General features: G+C 40.9%; 1 pseudogene; it reads right to left on the reverse strand.

The window, feature by feature from the left end:
- Positions 1-18457: 18457 nt before the first annotated feature.
- LOC113267990 (5'-AMP-activated protein kinase subunit gamma-1-like) lies at positions 18458-19851 on the reverse strand (annotated as a pseudogene).
- Between the last annotated feature and the right edge of the window lie 1154 nt (positions 19852-21005).

The raw sequence follows: 21005 nt of genomic DNA on the forward strand, positions 1-21005 counted from the left end.
ATGTTAGATGCATCCAACACAGTTTTATATGTTAAATTTTTATTTTTATTTGGTTCAAAATTCTAGTTTCCTTTTTGATTTCTCCTTTCACCCATGGGTTATTTAGAAGTATGTTATTTAGTTTCCAAATATTTAGAGATTTTTCAAATATATTTATGTTACTGATTTCTAATTCCATTTTGGTAGAAGATACTTTGTATGATTTTTATCTATTTGAGTTTATTGAAATTTGTCTTATGACCGAGGCTGTAGTTTAACCTGGTAAACATTCTATGTGCACTTGAAAGAAATGTGTATTCTGCTGTTGTTTGCTTGGAGTGTCCTATAAATGTCAGTTAGAGCGCGTTTGTCAAAATGTTCAAGTTATCTATGCTTGTTTTTTGTCTAATTCTATTAATTATTGAAAGATGGATGTTGAAATATCTGCCTGTAATTGTGGACTTGCCCGTTTTTCCTGACTGTTCTATCTGTTGTGCTTTATTTATTATGAAGCTCTCTTACTCGGTGAATAAATGTTAAGTTTGTTATATCCTTTTGATGAATTAACTCCTATTGTCATTAGGAAATTACCTTCTTTATCTCTTGTAGTAGACATCTCTCTATGTTCAGTATTCATAGAACCATTCCAACCCTCCTTTGGTTAATGTTAGCATGGTATAATCTTTCTCTGTGCATGTATTTTTAGCCTATTTGTATTTTATATTCAAAATGGGTTTCTTTTAGCATATAGTTGATTTCTTGCTTTTTTATTCAATCTGACAATCTCTGCTTTTGAATGGGTGTTTTGATCATTTACATTTAATGTGATTGTTGATATGAATGGGCTGAGATGATCTGTTCTTTGTTTCCCTTTTCCTTTTCTTTCTGCTTTTAGATGAAACGAATATTTTTGTTATTCCATTTCATCTCCTCTGTGGCTTATTAGCTATGACTTTTAATTATGTTATTTTAGTGCTTGCTCTATGGTTTATAGTAGACATCTTAAACTTATTGCAGCCCACTTACAAGTGATACTCCACTTCACATGTAGTTAGTATAAGAATCTTACAACATTATACTTCTTTTTCTGCCCTTCTGGTTTTTGTGCTGTTTTTGTCATATACTTTACTTCTACTTATTTTGTATACCTACAATACATTGTTATTATTTTTGTAGAGATTTAAATAACAAGAAGCAAAGTATTTCTATTTACTCACATAGTTACCATTCCTTGTGCTCTTTATTCTTTTATGTAGATCCAGATTTCCATCTGGCATCATTTTCTTCTGCCTGAAGAACTTCCTTGAACATTTCCTAGAGTGAAGGTCTGCTGGGGATGAATTCTTTCAGCTTCTATATGACTAAAAGTATTGTTATTTTGCTTTCATTTTTGAAAGATTTATTTGTTCGTATAGAATTCTAGGTTCACTTTTTCCCTTTTAGGACTCTAAGGATGTTATACTGTCTTCTCATATGCATTTTTTCCAACAAAAATCTGTCATCCTTACCTTTGTTTCTCTGTAAAATATCTTTCCCCTTCTCTCATTGTTCTTTTATTTATTTTTTATTTTTTTTAAAGATTTTATTTATTTATTCGACAGAGATAGAGACAGCCAGCGAGAGAGGGAACACAAGCAGGGGGAGTGGGAGAGGAAGAAGCAGGCTCATAGTGGAGGAGCCTGATGTGGGGCTCGATCCCAGAACACTGGGATCACGCCCTGAGCCGAAGGCAGACGCTCAACCGCTGTGCCACCCAGGCGCCCCCTCTTTTATTTTTTATAACTGCTTTATTGAAATGTAATTCACATACTGTATATTTAAAATGTACGGTTCACTGGCTTTTAGTGTATTCACAGAGTTGTGCAGTGATCACTACAATCAACTTTAGAACATTTTATCACCCTGAAAGGAAACCCATACCCTTTAGCTGTTACCACATCCCCCAAATCCTTATCTCTCCAGCCCTGATCTACTTTTCTTTACAGATGTGCCTATACTGGATAGTCGATATGAAGGGATCATATAATATGTGTTTTTTTTGGTGACTGCCTTCTTTCACTTAACATAATGCTTTTAAGGTTCATTCATGCTATACCTTGTATCAGTATTTAATTTCTTTTTATGGCCAAATAACATTACATTGTAAGTACATACCATATTTTGCTTCTCTTTAATCAGTTGACAGACATTTGGGTTTCCATGTTTTGGCTGTTGTGGTTAATGTTGCTATGAATACTCATGTATTAGTTTTTATGAAAACATGTTTTAATTTTTCTTGGGTATATACCTAGGATCAGAACTGTTGGATCAAATAGTAATTGAATGTTTAACTTCTTGAGGAACTGCCAAACTGTTTTCCAAAGTGGCTATACCATTTTACATTCTCACCAGCAATGCATGAGGATTTCAATTCCTCCACAACTTTATCAACACAAAAGCATATGGGTTTTTTTAGTTATAGCAATTCCAGCAAATGATCCCTGACCATTTTTAATATTTTCTCCTTATAATTGGTTTTAAGCAATTTGATTATGACGTTCTTTGGTATAGTTTTCCTTATGTTTTTTATGGTTGGTGTTTGTTTAGCTTTTTGAATCTGCATGTGTATCGTTTTCATCATTTGGAAAAATTTCAGTCATGATTTCTTAAAATATTTTTTCTATCCCCCTCCTTTCAGGGTCTCCAATTATGTGTTTATTAGGCCGCTCAAAGTTGTCCCCTAGCTCACTAATGCTCTGTGCCTTTCTTTCTATCTTTTTTTTCTGTGTGTTTCATTTTGGATTATTTCTATTGCTATGTCTTCAGGTTCACTAATATCTTACAAGTATAATCTGCTTTTAATTTTCTGCAGTGTAATTTTCTTCTCAGTCATTATAGTTTTCACATCTAGAAGATTGATTCTGTTCTTTGTTATATTGTCCATGTTTCTACTTAACATATCTCATCTTTCCTCTAGCTTCTTGTATGGAATAATTATGGAACATAATAATCTTAATTGCTTGAATTTCCTTATATACTAATTCTATTTTTTTGTGCCATTTCTAGATTAGTTTTGATTGATTTCTCCTCTCTATGAGTTATGTTTTTCTGTTTCCTTGCATGTCTGATAATATTTGAGATTGGATGGTAGACAGTGAATTTTCCTTTGACGTGTGCTCGCTATTTTTTTGTTTCTTTAAATATTGTTAACTTTGGTATGGGATACATCTAAGTTCCTTGTTGATCCTTTCAAGGCTTGCTTTTAAAGTTTGTTTGACTAAACCAGAGTTGTGTTTAGTCTAGGGGTAATTCATTACCACTGAGGCAAAACATTTCTGACAATTGCACCTGATACCCTTGAATTAGGAAGTTTTCCATCCTAGGTAGTGAGGAGGGGTGATTCCTGGCCCTATGTGTGCCCCAAAACTTGGTCTCTCAAATCCTTTTGGGTAGTTTTTTCCATTGTTCTAGGTAGTTTTCTCACATGCATATGATGATATGTACTCAGCTTGAAGACTTGGGAGGCACCTTTGCAGGTCTCTGGAGTTCATTTTCTGTGCAGCTCTGCCAGCACCCTGCCCTGCACACTCCATCTGCTTGGCCTCCCTGGACTCCCAGCTCCGTCTCTTTGATTTGGGAAGACCACCAGCCTCAGTCTGAGTTCTACCTCTGCATTGCAGCCTCTGTCTGGGCAGTAATATGGGGCAATAATAAGGCTCAACTCATCTGTTTCCTTTGTCCTGCAGATCACTGTCCTTTGTTATTTGATGTTCAACGTCTTCAAAAAACTGTTGTCTTATATTTGTCTTTTTTTTTTTTTTTTCAATTTCAGGCAGACAGGTACATCTAATTTCTGTCGTTCCATCTTATTTGTAATCAAAAGGCACTCCCTCTTTTTTAAAAGTTAAGCATAAAGTTTTTTTTAATAGACTTCGTTCAACTGTTTTTTTAAGGATTTATTTGAGAGAGAGAGAGAGAGAGTGCATGAGCAGGAGGAGGGGCAGAGGGAGCGGGAGACAAGCAGACTCCCTGCTGAGCAGGGAGCCTGTGGAGGGGGTACAGGGCTCAATCCCAGGCTCCTGAGATAATGACCTGAGCTGAAATCAAGAGTCAGACACTTAACTGAGCCACCCACGTGCCCCTCAACTGTTTTATTATACAAAATTTATAGGGTTTGTCCTGCTCTTTGTTCTACTAGCACTTTATGTGTTAAAAGAACTGGTGTTTTATAATTTTGGGTTATGAACTCATCTGCAATGGGACCTTAATCTGTGGGAATTCTGTGAGGCCTGGGCTTAAGAACTTTGCCTCTAATCAGTTTTATGTTTGCCTGTCCAAGGCTTTCCCCTTTATGTGTTATTTTTTATTTTGATATTCCTGGGTCATAAAAGTGGTTTACAGTTGACCTTTGAACAGCACAGTTTTGAACTGTGCGGGTCCTCTTATATATGGACTTTTTTTTGTTTTACGTTACTGTAAATGTATTTTCTCTTTGTTACAATTTTCTTAATAACATTTTCCTCTAGCTTACTTTATGAGAATACAGTATATATTACATATACAAAATATGTATTAATCGACTATGTTATCAGTAAGGCTTCTGGTCAATAGTAAGATATTAGTAGTTAAGTTTTTGAAGAGTCGAAGGTTGTGTATGGCTTTTTGACTGCATCAGGGGTCAGTGCCACTCACCCCTGCATTGTTCAAGAGTCAACTGTATATTCAAACATTAAAGACACATGAGGACAGGCCATGGTTTTTAATTATCAGGAGGAGTCAGTTTTTTTCCCTGACCTAGAATTCAGGTTAAATCCCACAAGATTCCATGTTTGTTTGGACATAAAGGTAAACTTTGGTCTGTGCCACATTTTCACTGAGACTACAGTGCTTTAAGGTCCCTAAGTTGATGTGGAAATTTCAGTTCCAGCTTTCAGGCACAAGACTTTGTCACCAACAGCTGCTTAGAGCTACAACCCAATCTTCTAAGGATACCATGTCCCCACCAAGCGCCACTTCTTCAGGATTGGCACAGGGTTAACTTATGTGGTTAGCTCTCTGGTTTTGTTTCTTCTTCCCTTTTAGAGAGCTCAGCTATGACTTAAAGGAATGTCTGCTATATTTTATCCAGAACTTCTCTATGACTGTTGGGTCCACTGTATTGTCAAGAACAGAATGTTCCAATTTACTACTTCTTTTTTTTTTTTTTTAGAATTTATTTATTTATTTGACAGTGAGAGAGAGAGAGAGAGAGTGTGTACACAAGTAGGGGGAGTAGCAGGCAGAGGGAGAAACAGGCTCCCTGCTGAACGGGGAGCCCAATGTGGGGCCCAATTTACTTCTTAACCCACTATCACCAGGCTTCCGTCTCCACAGCTTCACGGATGCTGTCCTTCAAAGGCCATTGATGATCAGGTAGCAGCTGCCAAATTCCCTGGGTGCTGTTTCAGTTAGGATGTATGTATCTAACCACAAGTGAGAAACTATCTGGCTAAAAGGAGCTTAAACCATAGAGTTGCTTAATTTTCCTAAAACAGCTGGTCGGTTTGGCAGCTCCGTTCCATGAAGGATCTATGTTTTTTTCTGTCCTTCCTCTTTGTCATCTTTAGCATGTCAGTGATGTTCTTTATCTCATTGTCACATGGTGGCTGACTCCCGTAACCACATCCAAGGGGCAAAACGTAGCAAGCAAGAAAAGGACTTTTTTCCTCACGAGCCTCTCTCTTATCAAGTAGGACAAATCTTTCCAGAAGGTCCAAGCAGTTGACCCTTTCACCGCCTCTGGCAAGAGCTGTCACATACCCACCCCTGGAGCAGTCACTCAGGTCATCCCTGGGGTTGGCAACATTGCTGTTGGAACAAGAAAGGGATTTTGTTGACAAGGAATATGAGTTGTAGAAATGTGCAAGGCAAGGTCTCTGCCCTTGAGGTCCTCGTTGTCTGGGGGAGACAAGAGCAACACAAACAGATATAGCAAATGCAAAATTCCCGGTCACACAAACTTGGGTGTACTGAAATGTAAATTCTCTGTTAGTCTACCCCCAAGTCTAATTTCCACCCTAAACCCCCATTCTGCCACATGCAGGAAACAAAGTATCACATCTCGTAAACTCCATCGGGGTAAGCAGTCATCTGTGTGTGCCACAGACACCTTCTCTCCTTTCCCGTATAGAACAGTATAGAACTTTTATTATTTGGAGCAGGCTCTTTCCTGTGAGAGGCATTTTACACCGCTACCCATCTGGCCTTAAAACATCATCCTCCTTTGCTGGACCTCGCCCCCACATTGCAAAGTGACAGGGAAGCACTCTGTCTCCTTCTAAGGTCCACACAGCTTACTAGTTCACTGGAGTGAGTATCAGAGCTTAGTACCAACCCCAGTGTGGAGAGCAACAAGAGAAAAAGCTTTAATTTCGTTTGCTTTAAATATGAAGCAGAGAAAAATGGCCCAGAGTCCATTTCCTCTACTGGGCAGAATGGAGGGCAAGGAGGTAGCGGTGAGGTTCAGGTGTAGACAGACTGGTGCGGCAGTTTGGGTGACTCTGAAACGTGCATCTGCTGCCTCTGTGTGTGTTTCTGGGGCCTCTCACAGACAGCATCACCTCAAGAACACAGACCCCTCACTTTATGCATCTCCTCGCCCTCTCTTCCCTCCCCTTCTCCTCACCACCACCCAGCACAGGACCTGCAACATAGTAGGGGCTCTACAAAAATGCTTGTCGTTAGAGTGAATGAATAAATGAGAAAAGGAGGTTACTGCAATGGGAGGAAACGAGCCAAATAGATTTGGAAGCCAAATGCGTTCAACTGTATCCTGATTAAGGAGAGAAACAGAAATGCATGCACACAGGCAGATTGAGAGAGAGAGTGCCTGCAGACAGAGCAGAGCTACGATCACCAAGTAAAGAGGAGACAGCCTAATCAGAGAGCCAGACGGGCCCCACCTGACTCTTACTGCAGCTGAGGGGAAAAAAAAAAAAAAAGCCTAGAAGGTTCAGCAGGCGCCGTCTCCCCACCTCCGCCCCACTCCCGCTGCTCGGTGAGGCGGCATGGAAGCTGCGGGGCGGGGAGGCAGCCGAGCTGGGCTTTCCAGAACGAGGCAGGATGGTGTGAGCTCAAACGCCCTGCAATTGCTGGAGCAACGGTGGCGACACTTGAGTTATTCACAAAGGCTGGAATTCAAATGAGGCTGGCACGGCTCCAAGTCGCAGTAGCTTAGGAGGAGAGAGAAAGGCGTATTAAGTATTCATCAAGATCTTAGTGTTGCGTGGGCTCTGAGCGTTCTCCATCTGCATCCCACCCTCAACCACGGATTTTTGCATGGAGGGGGGCTCCTCCAGAAGCACTCTGTCAGTCTGTGAGGTGGGGGTGGGGGCGGGGGGCCGAAGTTAGGCAGAATTGTCTTATCACATGATGGGGGACCTGTATCATGTGATGACTCCGGTGATGTTGGAGGCAGCATGTGACTCCCAGGGCTACGTGGGCTCAAAAACAATTTAAATACAAAAACACAAGCAGGTTCCCCTCCTCTTTTTTGCCTTTTGGTCTGGCTCTCCCTACCTTTGGGTTGGTGCCCGACTGAATGGAAAATCCGTCATCTTGCAGGCACTAACCTGTGAGCACCGGGTACCTGGAGACCAGGCCCCCTCTGCTGGGGGTCCCCCAGGAGCTGTGCCCCATCATTCTGCAGCCCACTGACTCCCAGCCTGGTAAGTTACTGAACACTTTGAGCAATTATTTGTGAAGCTGTCCTAGACTGCCTCATTAGCATGCACAGGGCACCCTCATTGGGCACTGGGCACGTTGGGAGGAAAGTGTCTGCCGGCTCTGGGGAGCTGCAGCTCTCCGGTCCATCGGCCAAACCTCTGCAGCCTTCCTGGGAAGCGGCATAGGAGGGGCACTGGTTACGTCGCGCTGGGGTGGAAGGAGTTCCTCCATCCCTTTCCCCCCTTCCCCCTGCCAGCCTGCCTCTTTCCCATCTCTCTCCTCCCTCAGTCTTGCTCCTCTGAGTCTTTCTTTCAACTGACCTCTCCTTCTCTAACTCCTATTATCCCCTCTGATTTGCCCCCACTTTCTCTCTCCCACTGCTTTTCTTAGGGGGTCTGCTCCCCTTGCCTTAAAAAAAATGTTTTTTTGGACACCTAGATCTTACATTCTTTCTGTCTAGAACCTGAAAGACAAGCCTCTGAGGACTTGGTGATTGGAAATGCACTAACTATCCCTTCTAAAATGTTTTTCTCACTAATACAATGTAGGTGGCCCCATTCCTGTCATATATGTGTGTGTGTGTGCGTGTGCGTCTGTTAAAGGGTGACCGATCTGTTTCTTGGGGCCATCAGAACTGTTTCTTGGGTGGGTGTTTGTTGGCTCCAGATCCCCGCTCAGCTAGGGGATAGTCAAGTAATAGGAGGGGCACTTACAGCAGTCAGGAGACATTGCTCTCTGACCCCAAATGGCTGGCTCTGTGGGAGAAATCAGGTCTTAAAGCAGGAGCCAAGATCCAGTCAGTGCTCAAGGATTAGGGGCTCTACGCATCTGAGAGAGCAGGCTCAGAGTTTGGGGCCGCACCTTTGCAGAATGAGGCAGAGCGTTGTCTGAGAAACTAGCCATGGGGAAGACACATGTAAATTTAATCATGGCAGTGTCCATGCCTACTACATGGGAAGGAGATGTTGGCTGTGTCAGAAGCTTCTGGTTCACTGTTATCCAGGTATGCTGATATGTGTTCAGCAAGAAATAATTAACAGTTGTGCACAATCCACTCAACAACTCAATGAGCAGGTGCTATTTTTTATCCCCAATTTAGAGATGGGCAAACTGAGGCACAAAGCAGTTAGTTAGGTCACTCAACTAGTAAGTGGTAGAGCTAGGATTTGAGTCCAGGAAGTTTTTCTCCAGAGCCTGCACAATTAACCAGTATGATAAACTGCCTCAAAAAAAAAAAAAAAAAAATCCAGGGGCACCTGGGTAGCTCAGTTGGTTGGGCATCTGTCTTTGGCTCAGGTCATGATCTCCAGGTCCTGGGATCAAGCCCCATATCAGGCTCCCAGCTCAGCGGGGAGTTTGCTTCTCCTTTTCCCTCTGCCTCTCCCCCTGCTTATGCTCTGTCTGTCTCTGTCTCTGTCTCTCTCAAATGAATAAGTAGAATCTTTTAAAAAAAATCCATCCACATTACTATGTGATAGGTAGTGTGCAAGGTTCAGGGCTATATTTGTGAACAAAACAGAGACATCCTCTTCTCGTGAAGTTGACGGTTCATTGGAGAAGGCAGCTATTAAACATCATTACATAAGACAATATATTATTTCAAATTGGGGCATTTGCTAAAAAGAATAGTGGGGTGCCATGAGAATATGTAACTCAAGACATACTTCAGTTGGGGGACAAAGAAGAGTTGATCAGAAGAGTCCCCCCTGTCAATGTAATACTTAAGATATAATCTGAGGGAGGAGCAGGAAGTCAAGCAGGTGAAGAGCCAGGAAGAACATTCCCAACAGAAGGAATAGCACGTGTGAGAGCCTTGAGGTGGAAAAGAGCTGGGACCACTCGAGGAACAGCGGGAGGCCAACAGGCTGAGCCTGGTGTGAGTGGGACTGTAACAGGAGACGAGGCCCTCCAGACTCTGTGGATCTCTTGTAGGCTTTGCTAAAGTGTCTTGGGTTATATTCCAGGATCAATGAAAAACCATTAAAGCTTTTTAAGTAGGGAAGTAGCATAATTGGCTCTGCAGTGCACAAAGACTTCTTCAAGAGGTCTATCAGTTAGTTTTTGCTGCATTACAAACCACACTGCAATGTAGTGGCTGAAAACAACACTCATTTATAGCTCCTTATGCCATGAGTTGGCAGTTGCAGGTGGGATCATCTGGATAGTACTTCTTGCCTGGGTTCACTCGTGTAGCTAGTCAGCTGGTATGCTGGCTGCCGGTGGCTGATCCTAGATGATCTCATGCACGTGTCTGCTGATTGGCAGGGGCAACTGAAATTGGGCCATGTGTCTCCATATCTAGTCTTCTTCATAGGATGGCTGGGTTCCAAAAGCAACAAGAGAAGGGGAGCCTCCCCCCCTTCCACAAGCACTTTACAAACATCCACTTGTTTCGTGTTTGCTAGCGTTCCATTGACCTAGACAAATTACATGGTCAAGACCAAATTGAAGGGATGGAGAAATAGATCTCTTAGCCAGAGGAGCTACAAAATATTGGATTCTGTTTGTTTCCAGTGTGCAACATGAATTCAAAACAATAAGCTTGGATACTATCTTCCTCTACTGTGGGAGGGACTGAAAGCCAGGAGGGAATTTGGAGCCAATTTTGCTGTGGTTGGAAATGAACTTAAACTTGGTCGTATATCAAACTTTGTGTTCTGATTAGAACAAGTAGGAGTCTGAGCATCTGTTTTGGCCACGGATCAGGAGCATATCTAGAATGTGGTGTAGAAATGTCTCCTCCTTTTCTCACAGGATTATCTGGGAATAGCTTGGAGTCTAGGAAGACTTTTGAGATTGTTAACCTAGAATGAAATTTGGGCCATATGGAACTCAGAATGTGTTTAAGTGTTCCAGGCAAGGCAACAACATGTACAAAGGCCCTGAGGCAAGGAAGTAGGTGGCTTGTTTGGGAAATAGGAGGCAATTTAGTTGAATGGAATTGCAGTGGAAATGGAACAGGAGTGGACAGATTAGAAAGATGCTGAAGAGGTAGGAAAAAAAAAAAAAAGCCTTGCTGATGGGTCTGATAGGGGTTGAAGAAAAGGGACATATTAAAGAAGCTTCCCAGGTTGGTGATACTGTTTCCTAAAGTGGAAAGACTAGGTTTGGATCAGGATGTTTGCAGGGGGAATGGGAGTAGGAAGGGCAGAAAAGAAGTTAAACATGCTATCCGCGGGGTCAAATGTTGCTGAGACACTGAGTAAATTAAGGGGCAGAAGAGTATCTGTTTGACTTGGAAACATGGATGTAGCTGAAGACTTTGACAAGAGCAATTTTGGTGGAGTGGTGAGGATGGAGACCAAACTGCAGTGGGTTAAGGAGTAAATGAAGGTAAACAAACTGTGAAAGGGGTAACAGAAATCAGGCAGTATTTAGATATGGGTCGGGGTCAGGGGAACTGGCTTGATTTTACATGTGCTTTTTAAAACATTTAGAAGCCTTTAGATTATGTAAACTATCAGAGTAGTGCAGCTGGAAGGAAGAGAGGGAATGGGATCCAAAGCATGTATGAATGAATAGGTGATGACAGATTTTTAGTTTTTATAGGAGAGGGTAATGAGAAAAGATGGAGCAGATACAGGGAAGCTTGTAGATGTGGTGTTGGGAAGACAAAGCCCTTGCTATCTGTCAACTTTTATTTTCACAGTGAAGTATAAGGCAAGGTCATTAGCAGAGAGAAAAGGAGATGGAAAGAGGAAAGAGGAGGACATAGTCCTCTTGGAGAGGGAGAAATAAGCATTGTAAAGAAAGGAGCAGGGTTGCTGGGTAAAGCAGAGTGCCTATTAAGAGCGTGTATTGGGGAGTTTTCTCCAGGGTCATTTAAGTGCTTGGGTTCATGCACTTGGAGATGGTGGAGCTGGTAGAGCGCCATCACACTGAAGTTTTGCTGGACAAATTCCACAGAAGAGAAAAGGGCAAGGATGTTGAAGAGGGTTACGAGGGAGTGATGGTCAAGGTGAGCCACAGAATCTAAGCTGGGCCAGAATGGGAATGGGACCAGGAAGGAATGATGAAGAATGAGTCAGTGGTAGAAGGCCAGTGGAATAGAGGTTATGAAGAGGTGAAAGACTGTGTTCTTGAAGAGAGTCCTGCATCGGCATCACCCCGTGAGCTTGTTAGAAATGCAAACTATCAGGCCCCGCTTCAGATCTTCTGATCCAAATCTGCATTTAACAAGATCTTTCTGATTTGTATGCACATTAAAGATTGAGAAGCAAAGGAGCACCGGGGTGGCTCAGTTGGTTAAGCATCTGACTGTTGATCTCCGCACAGATCTTGATGTGTAGGGCTTGTGAGTTCAAGTCCCGCGTTGGGCTCCACGCTGGGTGTGGAGACTACTTAAAAAAAAAAAAAGATTGAGAAGCACAGATCTAGATTGTCCTGTGGAAGACAAATGGTGCTATTCTGGGCAAGGCGGGAAGGTAATAAACCCCAAAATGTCCCTTTCAAAACAGATCTTGACTGAGCAAATTTCATTTTTTTTTTTGCTCTGGTTTTTATCTTATTTTATTTTGAGTATGCAGAATTTCAAACATGTTAAAATTTAGTGAAACCCCGTACACCATCATAAACTTCAATAATTTTCAACTCATGATCAATCTTGCTTTCTTTATACCATCCCTCCCACCTGGGATTATTTTGAGTCAAATCTTAGAGTGATGTAATTTCAGCTGTAAAAATTTCATTATCGACCTCTAAAAGACAAGGACTCCCTTTTTAACCACAACCACTGTACCATCATCACATCCCAATAAAATCAAGAATAAATCCTTATTATCGTCAGATAACCAGTTAATGCTCACATTATCTGCAGTTACCATATTATTTAATTTGTAATTTGTTTGTTCGATGAGGATCCAAAGAAGGTCCACACATGGCAAGTTGGTGACCCTGTCTCTTGTCTTGTGTAAGTTATAGGTTCCTTCTTCATGTCTTTTTTTTTCCCCTTGACATTTTGAAGGTTTATTTATTTATTTGAGAGAGAGAAGAAACAAGATGTATTGTTTTGAAGAAACGATGATTTGTCCTCTAGATTTTTCCAAAGTCTAGACTTTGGTGATTGTTTACTCATGGTATCATTTACTATGTTCTGCTATCCTTTATATTCTCTGTAAATTGGTAATTAGACCTAAAGGGAATTGCTTTTGAAGAAACCTTTATAGTGAAATATATCCCACATAAAGCTTGTATAAAATATATATGTACAGCTTAAAGAATAAAAATACCTTCATATGGGGCGCCTGGATGGCTCAGTCGTTAAGTGTCTGCCTTCGGCTCAGGGTGTGATCCTGGCGTTATGGGATCGAGCCCCACATCAGGCTCCTCCGCTATGAGCCTGCTTCTTCCTCTCCCACTCCCCCTGCTTGTGTTCCTTCTCTTGCTGGCTGTCTATATCTGTCAAATAAATAAATAAATTAATTAAAAAAAAATACCTTCATAACAACCTGCCTCCTGCCTTAGAAACTTTCCAAAAATATCCCTCTTCATCTTCCCTGGAGGTCACTTTTCTCTTCACTTTTGTAATAACTTTTCTGCTGTTTTTTCCCCACATATATGTGCATCCCTAAGCAATATATTACTTAGTTTTTCCAACTTTGTAAGTTGTATGTAAATATAATCACACCACAGACATTCTTTGTGGCATGTATTTTGTTTGATATATTTTTTTAAGGCTTTATTTATTTATTTGACAGAGATAGAGACAGCCAGCAAGAGAGGGAACACAAGCAGGGGGAGTGGGAGAGGAAGAAGCAGGCTCGTAGTGGAGGAGCCTGATGTGGGGCTCGATCCCAGAACGCCGGGATCACACCCTGAGCCGAAGGCAGACGCTTAACCGCTGTGCCACCCAGGCGCCCCTGTTTGATATTTTTATTTTTGAGATTCATTCATGTCTATATTTGTAGTCATGGTTCATTCATTTTCATTGGGATATAGTAATCAACCACGTGAGTGTTTTACAATTTATCCATTCTACTCTTGGTGGGCATTTGGTTCCCCCCTCCCCAGCCCCAGTTTGGGGGTATTATGAATAACACTGCTGTGAACATTCTTGTACATGTCTTGTGTCCTTGTGCAAGAATTCCCCTAGGTATATACCTAGAAGTGAAAATGCTGGGTCATAGGGGCACCTGGGAGGCTCAGTCAGTTAAGTGTCTGCCTTCAGCTCAGGTCATGATCCTCAGGTCCTCGGATCGAGCCCTGCATCGCATCGGCCTCCCTACTCAGTGGTGAGCCTGCTTCTCTCTCTCCCTCTGCCACTCCCCCTGCTTGTGTTCTCTCTCTTGCTCACTCTCTCAAATAAATAAATAAAATCTCTCTAAAAAAAAAAATTGCCAGATCATAGAGTATGCCTCAGTTCAACTTTACAAGAAACTGCTAATTCGTTTTCTGCAAGCTGATTTTGTTCCTTTCCAATCCTTAACACCTTGTAATTTCTTTTTGTTGCCTCATTGTACCAGCTAAATCCTCTAATACAAATATAATAGAAATGGTGAAAGCAATTCTTGTCTCATTTTGATCTCAAAGGGAAAGCATTCAACATTACACAGTTAGGTAACATGTTTGCTGAAGGGGTTTTTTAGAGTTTTCCGTGTGTGTGTGTGTGTGTGTGTGTGTGTGTGTGTGTTTTATCAGATTAAGAAAATTCCTACTTCTCCTTTGCTCAGTTTTGTTTAACCGTTAATGGGTTTGAACTTTATCAAACACTTTTTCTGTGTCTTTTGAGATAATAAAATGATTTTCCCATTTTTATTCTTTTAGTGTAGTGAATTATATTGATTTTCTTTTTTCCCAGCTTGATTAACATATTATTAGCATAAGCAATGTAGGTGTAAGGTATTCAGTGTAATGATTTGATACACACATATATTGTGAAACAATTGCCACAATAAGGTTAGTAAACACCTCCATTCTCTCTCATAATTTTGTTTTTGTATTTGTGGTGATAACATTGAAGACCTACTCTCTTAACAACTTACAGTAATAAAATATAGTACTGTTAATTATAGTCCTCATGCTGTACATTAGATTTCCGGAACTTACAGCTGGAAGTTTGTGCTCTTTGACCAACATCTCCCTCATTTTATACTCTGTTTCTGTGAGTTCAGATTTTTTAGACCCTACATGTAAGTGAGAATATACCATGTTTATGTTTATTTATTTATTTATTTATTTATTTTTATGTCTCTCTGTCCGACTTATTTCACTTGGCCCTCAGGGTCCATCCATATTGTCATAAAATGCAGGATTTCCTTCTTTTTTATAGCTGAATAATATCACGGGGTATGTGTGTGTCTGTGTGCATACATATCGCAGTGGGTTCAGCCATTCATCCATCAGTGGACACTTAACGTTGTTTCCACGTCTTGGCTATTCTGGATAATGCTGTAATGACATGAGGGTGCAAATATGTCTTCAATACTGATTACGTTTCCATCAAATACATACCCAGAAGCAGGATCACTGGATCAAATGGTAGTTCTATTTTTAATTTTTTGAGGAACCTCCGTATTGTTTTCCATAGCGGCTGTGCCAACATACATTCCCACCAACAGTGCACCAGGGCTCCCTTTTCTCCACACCCTCCCCAACATTTATTGTCTCTCGCCCTTTTGGAAATAGCCATTCTAACAGGTGTAAGGTGATACCTCCTTGTGGTATTGATTTACATTCCCTTGATAATTAGTGATGTTGAGCATCATTTCACATACCTGTTGGCCATCTGTATTTTTTGGGGGGGGGAATGTCTATTCAAATCCTTTAGTCAGATTTTTTTTTCCGTTGAGTTGTGAGAGGTCCTCATGTAATTGTGGTATTAACCCCTAACAGACATGATCTGCAAATATTTTCTCCCATTCTATAGGTTGCCTTTTCATCTTGCCGATCGTTGTTTGCTGTGCAGAGGCTTTTTAGTTTGATGTAGTCCCACTCGTTGATTTTTGCTTTTGTTACTTACGCTTTGTTGTCAGATCCTAAAAATCGTTGCTAAGACTGATGTCAAGGAGAACTTCCCCTATGTGTTCTTCTGGTACATTTAATAGTTTTGGGCCTTCCATTTAAATCTTTAATCCATTTCCCGAAAACTTTTGTGAGTGCTGTAAGACTGGGGTCCAATTTCATTCTTTTGCACGTAAATATCCAGTTTTCCCAGTACCATTTATTGAAGATGCTATCCTTTCCCCATTAAGTATTCTTGGCTCCCTTCTCATGTATTAGTTGCCTGTATGTGTGTGGGTTTATTTCTGGGCTCTCAATGCTATTCCACTGGTTTATGTGTCCTTCTGTGCCAGTACCACCCTGTTTTGATTACTACAGCTTTGTGATAAATCTTGACATCAAGAAGTATGTTTTGTTCTTCTAGCTTTGTTCTTCTTTCCCAGGATTGCTTTGGCTATTTAGGGTCTTTTGTGGTTCTATATTTATTTTAGGATTTTTTTCCTATTTTTGTAAAAAATGGCCACTGAGATTTTGATAGGGATTGCATTGAATCTACGGATAGGTAGTATGGACATTTTAATAACAATAATTCTTCCAATCCATGTACATGGGATATATTTCATTTGTTTGTGTCCTTTTCAGTTTTTTTCATCAGTGTCTTGTAATTTGTCACAAATAGATGTTTCATCTTCTTAAATTTTATTCCTTTTTATTATTTTTGATGCCATTTAATTTTTTAAATTTTTTAAAAAGATTTTATTTATTTATTTGCCAGAGACAGAGAGAGCACAAGCAGGGAGAGCAGCAGGCAGAGGGAGAAGGAGGCTCCCCACTGAGCAGGGAGACTGATGCGGGACTTGATCCCAAGACCCTGGGATCATAACCTAAGCTGAAGGTAGACGTTTAACCAACTGAGCCACCCAGCCGTTCCTTTTGATGCCATTTTAAATGGGATTTTTTTCCCCAGATAGTTTGCTGTACTGTACAGAAATGCAGCTGATTTTTATTAAGTTGGTTATTTATCCTGCAACCTTACGGAATTCATTTATTAGTTCTAATGAGGTTTTTTGTGGAGTCTTTAGGATTTTCTATGCATAAGATCATAGCATCTGCAAAGACAATTTTACTTCTTTCTCTCTGATTTGGATGCCTTTTATTTCTTTTTCTTGCCTAACTGCTCTGGCTAGGTCCAGCACTGTGTTGAACAGGAGTATTGAGAGTGGGCACCTTTCTTTTGTTCCTGATCTTAGTGAGAAATCAATCTTTCGTTGTTGAATATGGTGTGGGTTTGTCAAATAAGACCTTTATTATGTTGAGGAATGTTCCTTCTACACCCAATTTGTTGAGAGTTTTTATCATGAAAGGATGTTGAGCTTTGTCAAATACGTTTCTTCCTCTATTGAGATGATCATGATTTTTATCTTTCACTCTATTAATGTGGTGTATCACATTTATCGATTTGCAACCCAGGAATGACCCTCACGTGATCATGTTATATGATCATTTTAATATGCTGTTGAATTCATTTTGCTAGTATTTTGATGAGGATATTTGTGTCTATGTTCATTAGGAATATTGGCGTGTAGTTTTCTTTTCTTGTGTTGTCCTTATCTGGCTTTGGTATCAGAGTAATGTTGGATTCATAAAATGAGTTTGGGAGTGTCCCCTCCTCTTCAATTTCTGGGAAGAGTTTGAAAAGGATTGATGTTAATTCCTCTTTAAATATTTGTTAGAATTCACCAGTGAAGCCATCTGGTGCCGGGCTTTTCTCTCTTGGGAGGTTTTAAACTATCGATTCAATCTCCTTACTTGTTTTTGGTCTGTTCAGATTTTCTGTTTCTTCATGATTCAGTCTCAATAGGTTGTATGTTTCTAGGAATTAATGCATTTTTTTCTGTAGATTATCCAATGTGTTGGCATATAATTGTTCATACTAGTCTCTTACGATCATGTGTATTACTGTGGTGTCAGCTGTAATGTCTCCTCTTTCATTTCTGATTTTAGTTATTTAGGTCCATTTTTTTTCTTTGTCTGGATAAAGGTTTGTCAATTTGTTTATGTTTTTAAAAAACTAGCTGTGCATTTGGCTGATCTTTTCTGTTGTTTTTCCTGTGTTTCATTTATTTCTGCTCTGATCTTTGTTATTTCCTTCTTTCTGCTAACCTTGGGTTTGGTTACTTTTTCTAGTTCCTTAAGGGGTAAAGTTAGGTTTTTTATTTGTGATTTTTCTTTTTTGTTGTTGTTGTTTTAGGTTCCTGTCATTTTAATCAGGATTGCCATGAAAAGCAATAACCTCAGCTAACCACTTTGCCCTCCTTCTCCATCTGACCCCCATTCCCCTTCATATGCATTTAGCACACCCCCCCCTCCTGCCACCCCCTCCATCTTCTCCATTCCTATTAGGGGAAGACATGTCACTAAATGGGTTCATTTTCTTCCGTGTAGCATGAAGCAGGATGAGTAAAAATATCTTTCTGAAGAGTTTTGCTGTGCTATTATCTTAGGGTAGAGTCAGAGGCAGATTTAAGGGCAGGGTAAAGTTTGGGAATCTCTTAGAGATCAGAATTTTTTTCAGGGGCACAGAACCCATAGTTTGCTCAGAAAAGGGACTATGTCTGAGAGGAGAGGGGCTAGGCTGGGCTAGGTTGAAAGTTTTTCTCAAGAGTATTGTGAGGATAAGGGCACCTTAAAATCCATTCTCCTTCCTCTTTCCATACCTTCCCCGGCTTCCAGGTAGAAGAGTAGGGGTCTCCTGAGCAGGGAATAGTCATAGTTGTCTCAGGATTTCATCTGTGATTCCCAGGGCGGGCAGTGAGTAGGGCTTATCCCCTGGTGCTACCTGACCTTTTTCCTCAGCTCAGGATTTTTTGTCTTTGCCTGTGAGCACCAAGTCCTGAAGGATGTCAGATGGTGTTACAATTTCCTTGACTGCATCGTTCTTATCCACCACTACAAACAGGCAAATTTCTGTTCCACCAGCCTGTTGATGATGGTGTCCAGAGTCTTATGCAAATAGCACTTGAGGACTTACTTACTTACTTACTTATTTATTATTTTTAGATTTTATTTATTTTAGAGAGAGAGAGAGCACGAATGGGGGGAAAGGCAGAGGGAGAAGCAGACTCCCCGCTGAGCAGGGAAGCCTGACATTGGGCTCGATCCCAGGACCCTGGGATCATGAACTGAGCTGAAGGCAGCTGCTTAACTGACTGAGCCACCCAGGTGCCCTGAGGACATATTTAAAGATTCTATCTATCTATTTGAGAGAGAGAGAGAGCATGCATGTGAGTGGCAGGAGGAGCAGAGGGAAGGGTTGGAAAAGGGGAGAGAATCTCCAGTAGACTCCATGCTCAGCATGAGCCAATTGCGGGACTCGATCTCACGACCGTAAGAACATGACCTGAACCAAAACCAAAATGGGACACTTAACAGACTGAACCCCCCAGGAGCCCCAAGGACACATTTAAAGTAATGTGATCAACGTTGTAGAGCTTTGGTCACTGGCACATCCAGGTTATTGTAGATCTTTTCTGCTGCCAAACTGATAACCTAAAACTTGGAGTAGATGTCCACCACACACTCTTTCTCATCCGCCACCGGCAGGGCTGAGAATCAGTGCTGTACAAAATGCCTAGAGCCACTTGGACAGGGGTGGTAGTGTGGCCCAGAACAGCGTTGGCCTACATGCTAATCTACAGCTCTTCCATAGACTTAGACGTGAACTCTGGCTTGGGAAACACAGTGACAAATGATTTGAAGAACTTGAGAACGCGCATATAGGTGAAGATGTACAAGGTGTTGCCTGATGCTGGGTCAATAACTGGCAGCCTGTGGGTCTTATTTTGAATTAATAAAGAGACGGCATTAAACAAGCTGACATTAGAAGCAATGCAGACAAGGGATTAAAGAAATCCTGTGGGTACACTTCCCTCCAGGTTTCTGTCTTGCATTCTTCCAGCTCATAGATCTATACCAAGACTGGTTTATTAGTAACAGTGCAGGATATTGACGAAATCCTTGATGGCCAGCATGCCCACAAAACTTTGCTTCTTACTTTCCCACAAAGGGGCAGCTCATATACCATTAGTTGCCAAAGGGGTGGGGGGAAGCTTTCTTCATCTACAGGGAAATATTAAATATAAACAAATTGGATCTTGTGGGAATCAGGTTATAGCTGTGATGAGACTTCATAAAAGAAGTGTACATGCTATGGTTGCATTCTGGGGTCCCTTGAGGATGCTCATTTTCCAGAGCTGGAAGCTATCCCAAGAAGTGACCATCTCCTTTGCAAGAGACGCTGGCTGGATTCTTTTGCTTTAGGAAGCATGCTCTGTTTTTTAACTCCATGAAGGCATTTATCGCTTTAAACTTCCCTCTCAGAACTGCTTTTGTTGCATCCCATAAGTTCGGTGTGCTGTGTTTCCATTTTCCTTTGTATCAAAATATTTTTGGGAGCACCTGGGTGGCTCAGTTGGTTAGACGTCTGCCTTCAGCTCAGGTCATGATCCCAGAGTCCTGGGATTGAGCCCCACATCAGGCTCCCTGCTCATCAGGGAGCCTGCTTCTCCCTCTCCCTCTGCTGTTCCCCCTGCTTGTATGTGCTCTCTCTCTCTGTCAAATAAATAAATAAAATCTTTAAAAAAGAAAGAAATTTTTTGATTTCCCTTTTGATTTCTTCTTTGACCCAGTGGTTGTTCAAGAGTATGTTGTTTAATTTCCACACATTTGTGGATTTTCCAGTTTTCTTCTTGTGATTGATTGCTATGTTCACACCATTGTGGTCAGAAAAGATACTTGGTATGATTTCAGCCATCTTACATTTGCTAAGAATTGTTCTGTGACCTAACATATCTATCCTAGAGAATGTTCCATGTGCACTTCAGACGAATGTGTTCTACTGCCATTGCATAGAATGTTCTGCATATATTTGAGCTAAGGTGTAGTTCAACTCCAATGTTTCTTTATGGATTTTCTGTCTGGTAATCTGTCCATTGTTGTAAGTGAGCTCCTGAAGTTCCCTACTACTATTGTAGTGTTGTTTATTCCTCCCTTTAGATCTGTTGGTATTTGCTTAATATGTTCAGTGGCTCTGATACTGACTGCATATATACTTACAATTGTTATATTCTCTTGATGAATTAACTCCTTTATCATATAATGCCCTTTGTTGTCTCTTGTTACAATTTTTGACTTGAAGTCTATTTTGCTGATATAAGCATAGCTACTCCTACTCACTTTGGGTTTCCATTCGCATGAAATATGTTTTTCTACCCCTTCACTTTGAGACTATGTATGTCCTTAAGGCTGAAGTGAGTCTCTTGTAGGCAACATATAGTCGTGTTTTTTTTTTAATCTTTTCAGCCACTATGCCTTTTGATTGGAGAATTTAATCTATTTACATTAGA

This window comes from Ursus arctos, unplaced genomic scaffold (genome assembly GCF_023065955.2).
Source record: "Ursus arctos isolate Adak ecotype North America unplaced genomic scaffold, UrsArc2.0 scaffold_2, whole genome shotgun sequence".
Lineage (NCBI taxonomy): Eukaryota > Metazoa > Chordata > Mammalia > Carnivora > Ursidae > Ursus > Ursus arctos.